We start from the raw sequence: 13,438 nt of genomic DNA, 5'->3' as shown, positions 1-13,438 counted from the left end.
TCTAACCCTATCTTTTCACATTCAAGTTAATAGCTGTCAGTTAAATGACTCCAGGACATTTGGCTAAGGATCCACTTAACCCAAAATTGGATTAACCATAAAAGCTAACTCATAAAATCTTGGTCTGAAGTGGTCTGGTTTGCATCACACTTCTAGACTTCTCTTTCAAACTGAAGTAGCTGCAATATATTCATTTAGATTAGAAGAAAGGCAAAGAGTTAACCTGCAGAAGATCTGCTTATTGCTTGTGCATTTCCAACTGAGTTTACTTGATCAAAGTATGTAAGAAAGTGATTACTTGTAAAACTCATTCTTCAGTTGGACTACAATGGTGTATATGAGTAGTTGTCTCTAATGGAGTGACATGAGGCAATGTAAATCTTCATTTTTACTTGTTTTTATTCCATGGCATAGCTTTATAGGATGCTGTAAATATCTCTATGTTAAAATATACAGTTCAGGCTCTAATCCATGCAAATTTACAGACAAGCTCATCTATAATACAGGAGTCGCCTCCTTATCCATGATTTTGCTTTCTGGGGTTTCAGTTACCCTCAGTCAACCAGAGACCCATAATATTAAAGTGAAAATTCCAGAAATAAACAATTCACTAGTTTTGAATTGCACACCATTCTGAGGAGCATGATGAAGTATCATGCCATGCTGCTCCAAACCCACCCAGAATGGGAAGCATCCTTCTGGCCAGTGTGTGCCTGCCATTAGTCCCTTAGTAGTCAGCTAAGGTATCAGATTGATTGTCGTGGTATCACAGTGCTTGTGTTCAAGTCACCCTTATTTTACTTAACTATGGCCCCAAACTGCAAGAGGAGTGAAGCTGGCAATTCGGATATTTTCTTATTGTGCCTAATCCATAAACTACATGTTGTCATAGGTATGTATGTAGAGGAACAAACATAGTATACATAGATTTCAGTACTACGTGCATTCTCAGGCATCCACTGGTGGTCTTGGATTGGACCTTCCTGCAGATAAGGGGGAAATCCTGTATTCTGAGGATTTTTAAGGATATAATTACCAGAACGTTTTGCAATGACAAGGCATGCGTGAAAGAATAAAATATCAGATTGCTAACAATTCAGTTCAGTTCAGTTGCTCAGTCATGCCTGACTCTTTGCAACCCCATAAACCACAGCACACCAGGCCTCCCTGTCCATCACCAACTCCCAGAGTCCAGCCAAACCCATGCTCGTTGAGTCGGTGATGCCATCCAGCCATCTCATCCTCTGTGGTCCCCTTTTCCTCCTGCCTTCAATCTTTCCCAGCATCAGGGTCTTTTCAAATGAGTCAGCTCTTCGCATCAGGTGGCCAAAGGATTGGAGTTTCAGCTTCAACATCAGTCCTTCCAATGAACACTCAGGCCTGATCTCCTTTAGGATGGACTGGTTGGATATCCTTGCAGTCCAAGGGACTCTCAAGAGTCTTCTTCAACACCACAGTTCAAAAGCATAAATTCTTCGGTGCTGAGCTTTCTTCATAGTCCAACTCTCACATCCATACATGACCACGGAAAAAATCATAGCCTTGACTAGACGGACCTTTGTTGGCAAAGTAATGTCTCTGCCTTTTAATATGCTGTCTATGTTGGTCATAACTTTCCTTCCAAGGAGTAAGCATCTTTTCATTTCATGGCTGCAATCACCATATGCAGTGATTTTGGAGCCCCCAAAATAAAGTAAGCCACTGTTTCCACTGTTTTGCCATCTATTTGCCATGAAGTGATGGGACCAGATGCCATGATCTTAGTTTTCAGAATGTTGAGTTTTAATCCAACCTTTTCCCTATCCTCTTTCACTTCATCAAGAGGCTCTTTAGTTCTTCTTCACTTTCTGCCATAAGGGTGGTGTCATCTGCATATCTGAGTTTATTGATATTTCTCCCAGCAATCTTGAGTCCAATTTGTGCTTCTTCCAGCCCAGTGTTTCTCATGATGTACTCTGCATATACGTTAAATAAGCAGGGTGACAATATACAGCCTTGACGTACTCCTTTTCCTATATGGAACCAGTCTGTTGTTCCATGTCCAGTTCTAACTGTTGCTTCCTGATCTGCATACAGATTTCTCAAGAGGCAGGTCAGGCGGTCTGATATTCCCATCTCTTTCAGAATTTTCCACAGTTGATTGTGATCCACACAGTCAAAGGCTTTGGCATAGTCAAGAAAGTAGAAATAGTTTTTCTGGAACTCTCTTGCTTTTTCAAAGATCCAGCAGATGTTGACAATTTGATCTCTGGTTCCTCTGCCTTTTCTATATCCAGCTTGAACATCTGGAAGTTCACGGTTCACGTATTGCTGAAGCCTGGCTTGAAGAATTTTGAGCATTACTTTACGTGTGAGATGAGTGCAATTGTGCAGTAGTTTGAGCATGCTTTGGCATTGCCTATCTTTGGGATTGGAATGAAAGCTGACCTTTTCCAGTCCTGTGGTCACTGCTGAGTTTTCCAAATTTGCTGGCATATTAAGTGCAGCACTTTCACAGCATCATCTTTCAGGATTTGAAATAGCTCAACTGGAATTCCATCACTTCCACTAGCTTTGTTCGTAGTGATGCTTCCTAAGGCCCATTTGACTTCACCTTCCAGGATGTCTGGCTCTAGGTGAGTGATCACACCATCGTGATTATCTGCATCGTGAAGATCTTTTTGTGTAGAGTTCTTCTGTGTATCCTTGCCACTTCTTCTTAATATCTTCTGCTTCTGTTAGGTCCCTACCATTTCTGTCCTTTATTGAGCCCATCTTTGCATGAAATGTTCCCTTGGTATGTCTAATTTTCTTGAAGAGATCTCTAGTCTTTCCCATTCTATTGTTTTCCTCTATTTCTTTGCATTGATCACTGAGGAAGGCTTTCTTATCTCTCCTTGCTATTCTTTGGAACTCTGCATTCAGATGCTTATATCTTTCCTTTTCTCCTTTGCTTTTCACTTCTTTTCTTTTCACAGCTATTTGTAAGGCCTCCTCAGACAGCAATTTTTCTTTTTTGCATTTCTTTTTCTTGGGGATGGTCTTGATCCCTGTCTCCTGTACAACGTCATGAACCTCTGTCCACAGTTCATCAGGCGCAGTGCCAACAATGATAGCCAACAAATGCAACTATAAATTAATACACCTTAAAAGATTTGAGGTCCTGCACAGTAATTCTGAAAGCATGGTTTATTCTTGTTATTTTTTAAGTTTACTTTATGTTTTCAGTCATTTGAAATCCCAGCCCCTGACACCATCACCATTAAAATTCGAGAGACAATCCTTTAGGCATCTTTTTTTATGTTAGCTGTTCTTGGAAATAATGACCGGCATTGCAAAGTCTGAAACACAATGAAAACACCATGCCATTGGCTGGAAGTTGAGCTGAATGGGTATGCCGCAGTCTAAAGAAACACTGGTATTGAAAATGGATAGATTTGGGTTCAAATCCATTATTCTGTGACCTCAGGCCAAATAATTTCATACCTGCAGCCTTGGTTTTGACATTAATAACATTAGGACACGGATTTTTTTTTTTTTTTTTACTGTACTTGCTTCAAAGAATCACAAAAATAAATGACATGACGCATACAAAAACCTACCACACCTTGAGGCACATACGACATACTCAATAAATGTAATTTACCTTCTTTTCCCTAAATGACCAAAAAGAAAAAACAATCTGTTATTTCAAATTCTGTAATGGTATACTCTTTTTAAGGCAATAAATATGCCAAATTATGTGATTGAATTTCCAAACACAAAAGTGCCAAAGAGATTCGATTTTGGAGAACTAAAGCAGATTAATATGTTAATGATTACCATACATGAATCCTAGTCTCTAGAATAGATAAAATTTTATTAAAAGATATCTTTGTACAAATATGGAAAGCACAGCCATTTTAATTCTCAAAGAAATGTATTGAGAGGAATGTCTGAGGTCACCTTATTATTATTTCTAGAAATAAGAATTAGATTGTCTCTCTGTAGTTTTTTAATGCATTCTGAGATTCTTCTAACAGTCTAGGCTCTTCCAGTTTGCAAATTGGACCTATTGGTATGAATCTAAAACCAAATTTAAAGCTAGAACAGATCAAAACTTTCTAAATTCAATGAAAACAAATCACTCCAGCCAACAACTCCAAAGCCCTTACTATGGATGCAAGTGACTCTCATAGGCTCTGTGGACACAAGCAAAAACAAGACATAATCTCTGCCCTCAAGGAGGTGACAGACTACTGAGAGAGGCAGCTTGGCTCTAAAACCAGACAGACGAAAGAATGTTATCTATCCTAAAATAAGAATCTTCTGTCTATGTGTAAATCAGACATCCACATTTGTAGACAGTTACTGTTTAAATTGGCTGATGAATTTTCCCCACTACACTTAAGAGTGAGTTTCATTCATGCACTGTGGAAGAGCCTTGCAAATGGGCAGTGAAGCAGAAATAGAAATACAGAGAGCCATATTCTTTTCAAATGAGTTCTCCCATTTTATTCTTTCTACGCTAAAAGCTATTCATGGGTTACAAGCTAGATCTGACATCAATACACCCCATGGTCCTAACCTGAAGATCTTCAGTCTGGAAAATGAAACACACAGCTATTTAAACGTATCTGGGACAACTCAGTTAAAGTGCAGGCATTACAGTCGTGGGAGTTCTGCTTACGTTGTGTGTGCCATTAACGAGTGACAATGTGTGGGTTTCTCAAAGTAAGTTCATCTTACTGTGATATGGAGCTTCTATGCTAAGAGGAATGCTGATGGACATGACAGTGGGCGATCGTTCACAGAAATCATGAACATCTCCTTCTCACCTATGCTCCTACTGCTCCATATGCCAAAGTTAAACCCTTGTTTCCTTGTTAGATGGACAGGGTCCAAGGAAGAGATAAAGCCAAGATCGCCTCAGGGAGCACTCACCTCTGAAGTTGCAACTGTGAGGCAGGGCTCTGAGAAACAAAGTTTCCCGAGTTCATTGGAGGGTGTGGGTGCTTCTGATGTTGACATTAAGAGTGTGACATCAGAAGCCAGATACTTTATAAACCCAATGAACCAATGAAGGGGGTGGAGAAACCCAGTTGTTGGACGGAGGATTAAAATGTCCATCAACAACTTGAGTCCATAAATACTGTATGAGCTGATACAGAGCACCCCTCCCAGACACAGAGAACCATGTGATTGCAGGGCTGAAACTGTGGTCACCTCGCTGAAATCCTCTGGATTCTCTTGAGCAGCCTCTCTTATCAAAGAGCTCTCGAGTTCATGTCCTTCCCCCGATAAGGAACTCAGGCTTCCTGTGCCTCAAGCTGAGGCTTCCATTTCCGGACACTCAGACAAAATCGGCCTCCCTGGAGCTTTCCGCAGATGACTGGGATTCCATCCCTCAGAACCACCCAAAACAAGCTTACTTCCTTCTTCCTTCCATTCGACAGACTGTCAGCTGTAGGCTGAAAGCTCTCCTGTTGCCCTGAGTCCTCTGATTCTGCTTCATGTGATAAAACTTGGAGCCCTCCCCTTCCTCCTAACTCATTCCAGTTTGTGGTCCCATTAACTGTGGGGCACCCAGGCCTCAGTGAAACTCTCACGTCACAGTTTTAAAAGTACAGTGCCAACTGCAGTGACCACTGTCCTTCTGCAAGATTCTTTCAACTCACCAATTATGAGGCTGCCGTTTTGATCACAATAAAGCACAATATCCCACAAAAACCATGAAGAAGCTGACTGCCTTCTCCATAAAGTCATGCCTATTACACCTTAACCTTCTGCTACTTACTTGGATCCCATTTAATTTTAGTAGATTTAATGTACAAATATTTATGAAGTACCTACGTTGCGAAGGAAGGATACAGTTAGGGATTTGGGATACCTTGATGAGTACAACAAAGGACCTACTCAGGGAACACATACTCTAGAAGGAAAGACAGAAGTGCTACCATAAAAAATTAAGGTGTGATATATGTTATGACTAAAATATTCAAGAAGGTCTAAAGAAGAAAGCATCGTCAGCTCTGCTTAGGAGCTGTGGGGACGCTAAAAATGGCCCAGAAGAAGGAGGAACTATTGTCAATGACTTTAAAAGGTTAATAGAATTTTCTTGTTGATATTTCACAGAAAACCACAAAATTCTGTAAAGCAATTATCCTTCAATTAAAAAAAAATAAATAAAGTGGCAAAAAAAGGTTAATAGAATTTTGATAGAAAGTTATTCCAATGAAAGTAAATTTGTGCCAAAGCACAGAGGTGTGAAAGCATTAGTGAGCCCAAGGACACTGCAGGTGGGAGCAAAGGCTCGTGGGTGGATAGAACTAAAGCTGCTGGCTGAGGGTCTGGATAACTTTGGACTTTGTTCCGCAGGAAACACCATTCCATCCAGGGTTTTGAGCAGAGAACTAAATGATGAGACATGTTTTTGAAAAACAATCATCAATTAAAGAATATGAAAAATGACTTAGATGGAAGAGAAAGTAGAAAACTGCTAGCAGGGCCACTGGTCAGACAGGCTGTTGAAGTCATTCAGACAAGAGGGGAGGAAGCTTGGGCTGAAGAACTAATGGAGGTGAGGGTGGCTGGGGGCGGAGCCATGCGGGTAAATTGATGGACATGAAATGATTGGGTGTTGAGGGGAGGAGCCTGGAGGCCTGTGGAGATAGACGGTGGTCCTCCAGGACACAGAAATGGGGAAAATGCCATTATAAGAGAAAACGGAGCTATATTTTTTCCAACTTATACAAGGTTCCATTAATAATTATATCTCATTCTCTAACTGTAACTGTTAAGAATAAAATAGCTGTTTTTTTAGCATGTGTGAAGCATCCACGTGAAAATACAACATGTAGTTGGAAATTTGAGTGTGGACAGGAGATCTGAGTAGGGTATCATCAACCTGGGTGACAGGGAGAGGACCATATAGTTCACCCTGGTGAATTCTGTCACATTAGACTCACCATGGACATCCCACCTATCCAGTGGATCAGTCATTACAAAGCAAGGGATTTACCCACAAACAGCTATGAAGCCAAAACGAAATGTCAAAATCCATGACTCACCTAGGATAAACCTACAGTTTTACTTTCCAGGGTGAATGTACCTCAAAGGCTGCACACAAGTCATGAGGGTCATTTTCCCTGGGACCTGAATCCAGCCATAATATTGGAAACAGGTTTCATTTTAAAGGAACCATTCGGTATGGCACATGTTCTCTGTTTATGGATGGGAGGAGCAGTTCCTGTTTAATGATGAGTACAGGGCAAAAAAGTAAACCATTCCCTAAACTATCCTGGTCAAAGCTTGGCATTACTTTGTTTTCATGGCCCTGTAATATGAAAAGAACTTTGGTATATAATTTGCTCCTGAATATAGTAGATATTAGAGTAGAAAAATAGCATATTGTTAAAGGCAACAAGAAATGCTGACAGCAGGACAGAGAGGTCTAAACGCCTTGACACCGTACGCTGATTAAATACTTGTATATGTACTTTTGTTTGTTCTGGTCCTCTAAATCTCTGTCTCCCCCTGACTGGTTTTACCATAAGATAAAACAACCAAGTCAAATACAATATATAAATACTGGCACCTTTCAACCTCACTTTTCATCCCAAGCCTAAAAGGCAGAGAACTTCAGTGGGTTTCCTGGCTGTTCCCAGTGAGTCTGGAGCGGTTTGTTTACCTAAGATGGAATCATGGGCAAAGAGTTCACTACAGCTCTACAAACAAGCTAAAATTATGACCTGATGCCATTGTTTCTCACAATCCGAAGCTTTGACGCAGCCTGTTAGCCCTTTCCAGTGTAATTGGATATGAAGCCACTCTTGTTTAAGATGAGTTAGGAAGATTTGTCATTCATTGGGTGGGTTTGGGTAATTCTGCTGTTTAGGTTTCACTGTGTCCAAGTGACTCAGAAGAATCCTTGGCAAGGGAATGACAAATCAGCCTGGTCTTGAGACACCAGCAAGGGCTTTCGTGGGAGACCCCTGACCATGTTAAATATTCCTTCACCAGGTGAAATGAACCACCTGTGCCCCTACTGAAACACTGAAGGGAAAGAGCATTAAGATTGGAGAAAAAAAACAGGACTTCCCTGAAAGTCCAGTGGTTAAGACTCCACGCTTCCACTGCAGGTGGCATAGGTTCCATCCCTGGTTGGGGAACTAAGATTCCATGTGTTGAATAGCATGGCCTCCCCCCAAAAAGAGATAGGAAAAACAAGAACAAATTAGGGATTGGTTTGGCAGCATTTAAAAGAAAAAATATCACTTACAGAAAAATGTGCCTGGAAATGGTGCTTATTTCTTCTGTTCCCCCACCAATGTTTCTTTAATACCATTTCTACATTTATGCCACATTGTGCCCAGTTTTCAACAATGCACATCATTCTAATGGAGCTGCTGTGACTCAATATTTCTGACAAGGATCAAGTAAAATTTCCTATTCTGAGCAATACAGTTCAACAGCTTTAAGTATGAGGAAATTTAGTTAGGAGGTTTGGCTTTTTAAAAATGAACTATAGTTATGATAGAATCCATTAACCAATTCTAAATTAAAGTGGAATTGAAATAAAATTATAGAACATGTATAAAAGAACATGTGACATCCACATGGATACCAAATGAATCCATTATACTAAGTACTTTTCCGGTAATAGCAAATGAATTCATAATGATGGCACACTTAAGATCAAATGAAACCTAAAAATATAAATGTCAAAATATCTATACATGGTTTCTTCTCATAATGTACCTTTTCATTGCACAACAAATACAAAGTCAAAATGCTACCATGTTGAGGAGTTTAGTCTAACACTTCTCACTTGTGAATTGGGTTTGATGATTATAAATGGAGTTTTATGTAAATCAGAAAGACAGATGATAAATTTCATGGGTTTGTCATGTCAAAGATGGCAAATTTCACAGTAAGTCACAGGCTAACTTACAGAAACACAACCACAAATAAAATCAATTTAACTGCTAAGTAAATTACTCTTTGGGATTATAAATGAGTGCATGAATGTGCCACAAGGTAATTCCATATGATGCACTGAAACTATATTCTAAAGCAACAAGTCTAGAAAAAAATCATCTTCAGGAAAATAGTGATCTCCTCTGGGTAAGCATACTGATCATTTAAAAATATTGTTGCTATTTCTGAACATCTCAAATCATGGATAATCATTGCAGATAATCAGTGTGTTCTATTTTCAATGCTGAGTCCCTGTGGATTAGCTTTTTCATTCAGGCTTTATATGGATTCTCTTAAAGTTCTGTCATTTATCATGGCAATAACTAATAGAGCAATGAACACATTTTTCTTTTCCTTGAAGGAGTGGATGTCAGACAGATGGAGGGACCTACACAGTTTTTAAAGTCTTATAAAAAAAAAAAAAAGCATGTGAAATGCTAAAGCTGGCCAGTGTTCACCCAGGCATTGAGAGACAGGTCAAATATTTTTCACATGTAAGCTCAGGCTCATCAAAATGCTTACTAGCCCATCACTGAAAACACAATTTCGTCTGCCCATCCAAACACCATTTTTTTCTAAACCTAGGAGGTCCATTTCAATATTATGAATATGACATAATTGTTCTGCCAGCATTACAGATTTTCATACAGCCGAGTGGAATTTATAACTGAGGCAATTTACCATAATGGTGTAGGCACATGGGCACAACACACACACACACACACACACACTCACACACACCCTATCATGCTATCTACAAAAGAATGTCTTTCACAGAATACAAAGGACAAAGGTCCTACATGACTAACTGAAATTCTATTAGGGGAATTCTAGTTAATCTGGAGCTTTCTAATCTCTAAGAGTTAGAAAAATTTCTAGCCACAGAAAAAACATTTTTGATAGGACATTTGCTTGCCAATTAAATCCTCAGGAGTACAGCAACAGAGTAGGGCTAAATACAGATAATATAATTTGGCCTGTTGTTTGCACAGCAGTAAATTAGAATCTTGAAAAATAATTGAGTCCACAGATGTTCTTTCTAAACAACAACAGAACAATTTTTCAATGCTCTTCTGCACTTATATTCCAAAACACCCCTTGTGAGCGTCTTCCTGGAAGCCTTGGCAAAAGGCCAAGGTCAGAATAGCTTATGGGGAAGAATTGAGCAGGGAAGGGGAGTCTGCAGAGGCAAAGGGGCTTCAGAGGCAAGACAGGAGTGGGGGCTGGGTGAGGAATATAGTGGTCCCTAAGAATGGGATCTCTCCACTTCCACAGCACACCCCTCTTTAGATCAATAGGGGCTCAAAGACTCTCTAGGGGAACTCCATCACTTCAGGTGCCTGATACATTTAATTAAGCTAAGTAGAACGAGCACCTACCCTAGGTGACAGCCTGCTTGCCTGGCCCTGTTGCAGAGAATGCTAGTTTGAACAAAGCATCAGGAAGTAGAGATTTGGCAATTTTGCAGTTCATCTGTTCAATCAAAGTGGCCAAGGTAGATTATTTTTTGTCTGAATTATCAAGTTTGGCTGTCTCTGTTGATGAAATGACCCAGATAATTGCCAAATCTCCATTTCACCAGTCTCCACGACCCAAATATGTCACCGATCTTTTGAGGATCACATCACTTACCCTGACACTTTCCCCATTTGTTAAATAAGATGAACAGCGCCTGACATCACATCTCACTTAGAAAGCAATATGTAACCTTCAGGTGAAATGCATAAATTACTGTGTGTTTAAGCTTTAACAGAAAATACAAAGACAAAGACCAATACAAACAAAATTTGATATTAAAACCTTGAGATGCTATTGTCTATATTTAGTCTTTATTTTGTCCTTCCTTAGAAATACTGTCTGATTTTGCAGCACTCTTGGTGAGTAAGCTGCTTTCCAAAGGAAACATATGGCAAGTGAAAATGCAAAGGCAGGGACCCACCAGTTTCCTAGCAGTAGTGCCTATTCTGGCAGCTTGTCTAAGGACAAATTGTGGCTTTCACTGTGCTAAATTTCTAAAACTGATTTTTCCCCCTGAAACACCCAAACACAGACCCAGTGTGAGAGTTCGTCATGATCTACCAAGAGTCATGACTTTCCCTATCACTTTATTCTGACTTTGTTATGATGGCACTTGGCCTCCAGATACAGCCTTCCCAGCTCTTCCAAGTATCAGTGCCACCCACATAGCATTATAGATGCCTTTTTCAAATCCCACTCCTACATTTTCCTTGACTGCTGTACACATGATTAGTCATTATCGTAGCAGCTTACTCTAAGCCAAAGATATAAATGTGTCTGGAATCTGACTGGCAGGGGTGTCATAAAACAGTGCAGACTGAGTGTGTATGTGTGTGTGTGTGCACGCACATGCACTCACACATATGCGAGTGTGCACACACCCAAATGCATGAGGCTGCTTTCTACCTCTCCCTAGGGAGAAGCAGAAATATATTTTTCTCATGATAAAAAGCTAGAATTGATTCCCATCAATCAATCAAGCCCTGTCTACCCCTATCCATCTCTCCCCACAGCAGCAGTCAGCAAACTCCTGAAATGTTTACTCGAATTATGGCCTTGGTACTCCATCAGAAACAGTAGCATTATATCGACTTGAAATGTGGCATATCAAAAGTTGAGGTCCATATAATACTACACGCTCCAAAACCCCCTGGGAAAAAGATTTTCTCACTCTCATCAATTGGTGTCAATTGATCTCTCTTATTGCGAAATAAACTGCAAGACTCCATAAAAACACATATCTGCTTTCCTTGGTTTTAAAGAAATTCAGTCCTATATCAAGTATACAATCTAGGTTAACATACTAGGCAGAAGAAATACTGGAATTCAAAGGACACTCACTGTTTCAGCTGCACATTTCATTTTATTTATATCCTAAGAGGGAGGCGCACATCTGTAAATATTTTCAAAGTTTCAAGCACAATGCAGAGAGACTGCCTACATTATCATATATGCAGGGCACGCAGTCTAACATTTGTTTATGCAAACCATATAATTGGAAACTCTGTCCATTTTCTGCTTGTGCTAAGTATTCTGTGTATAAATACTTTTTCATAGTAGCTAAATAGGGTTTTTATTTAGGTCTTATCACCTTCATATTACATATTCATTGATTTCTAAACTGCCTTAAACAGCTCTGTAGCTGGGAAACATTATGAATTCAGCTTTGGCACCTTGGTATTAAATTTGCATAGCAGGTCACGCGTCGCTTGACATACATGCAAAATTGCACTGTGGCTATTTTATTACAAGCCACAAAAGATATTCAGAAACTGCATATAGCATCAAAAATAAATTAAAATGGATCAAAGACCCAATAGGAAGCCCCATTTTTTATTGTTTTGTGATGTCTAAAGCCATTTAGATGTTCTAGTCAATAAACAAAAGTTAGACTAACAATTTTTAGTCCTCCTGGTTTTATATTCTAATTACCAAAGGTTAACACATATTTTTTTTTAATCACATCAGGACCAACTTTAGTTGTAGTTAAGAGTTAAATATTAAATCCCTTGTACTATGATGCCTACAATTACATGTCTACTCTAGATACACACGTGTGTGTTTGTTGCCAAAATAAAAGTATGTTTCATTGCAACACATTCAGCATTTGTACTTCTGAGGGGATTTGGCATTTATTAAAAGTGTATCAACATCCCTTTAAAAATTACCTGTCCTGGTATTTTATGTTCAAATATATTAGCAAAACATTTTTCTAGGCTAAAACTATGACACATATTACAAAAGAGCTGTAGTTGTATCATTTCTAGATGTTCTGAAATCATGCTCAGTAGACAAAAGACTGAGAGATCTGGGTTGGACTCTGGTCTATCAGAGACACAACACCCCACCAGGTCCTTGTGAACCCAATGACTTCAGCTACTCAGGTATGAAGACTATTCATCAAATTGGCAATGTTCATAATAGTAAATATACTTAAACTGACTCCTTTTAAAAAGGAACTATAGATAAGATAAATGTCTCCTGTTGGAGAGGAAGGAGAGAGACTGAAAAATGGGAGGAGTAGAAGGCTTTTCAAGCAAGAGAAAGTGGTATGAACAATGGTAGGGAGAAAAAAATGTGCCAGAAGAGTCTGGGGGTTGCTGGATGGCCCGATCTGGCAGCTGTAGAAAATGTAGTGGCAAGACATAAACACAAGAGCTGTAATTCCCAACTTTATTCATTCATCTAGGACAGTAGCCCTCAGTCTAGAATGCTGACCCTCTATAGTTAGAGAAGCTCTTTCAACTGAACTTGATTACAACCCTGAGTTGGCCCTTGAATCAAAGGATATTATTTAAATGGGGTATCACAAATTTTGGTACATCAAAATCTATGTCATAATTTCACCCATAAAATTGTTCATTCATTCACAAATCTTTTAATCCAAGGCCAAGGCTTTGGAGCACAGATCACAGGCTGGGCTTCCACCACATACTTCTCACATAAACAAAACCTACAATGTATCCTCAATAATTTCTCCTTT

General features: G+C 39.4%; 1 protein-coding gene across 9 annotated transcripts in view; it reads right to left on the bottom strand.

Moving 5' to 3' along the window:
• AFF2 (ALF transcription elongation factor 2) overlaps nucleotides 1-13,438 on the bottom strand; it is a 537,205-nt gene that overhangs the window by 304,749 nt on the left and 219,018 nt on the right. The gene's annotated exons all lie outside the window — the stretch shown is intronic.

This window comes from Bos indicus, chromosome X, assembly GCF_029378745.1.
Source record: "Bos indicus isolate NIAB-ARS_2022 breed Sahiwal x Tharparkar chromosome X, NIAB-ARS_B.indTharparkar_mat_pri_1.0, whole genome shotgun sequence".
NCBI lineage: Eukaryota > Metazoa > Chordata > Mammalia > Artiodactyla > Bovidae > Bos > Bos indicus.
This window is presented reverse-complemented; position numbering and strand designations above follow the sequence as displayed.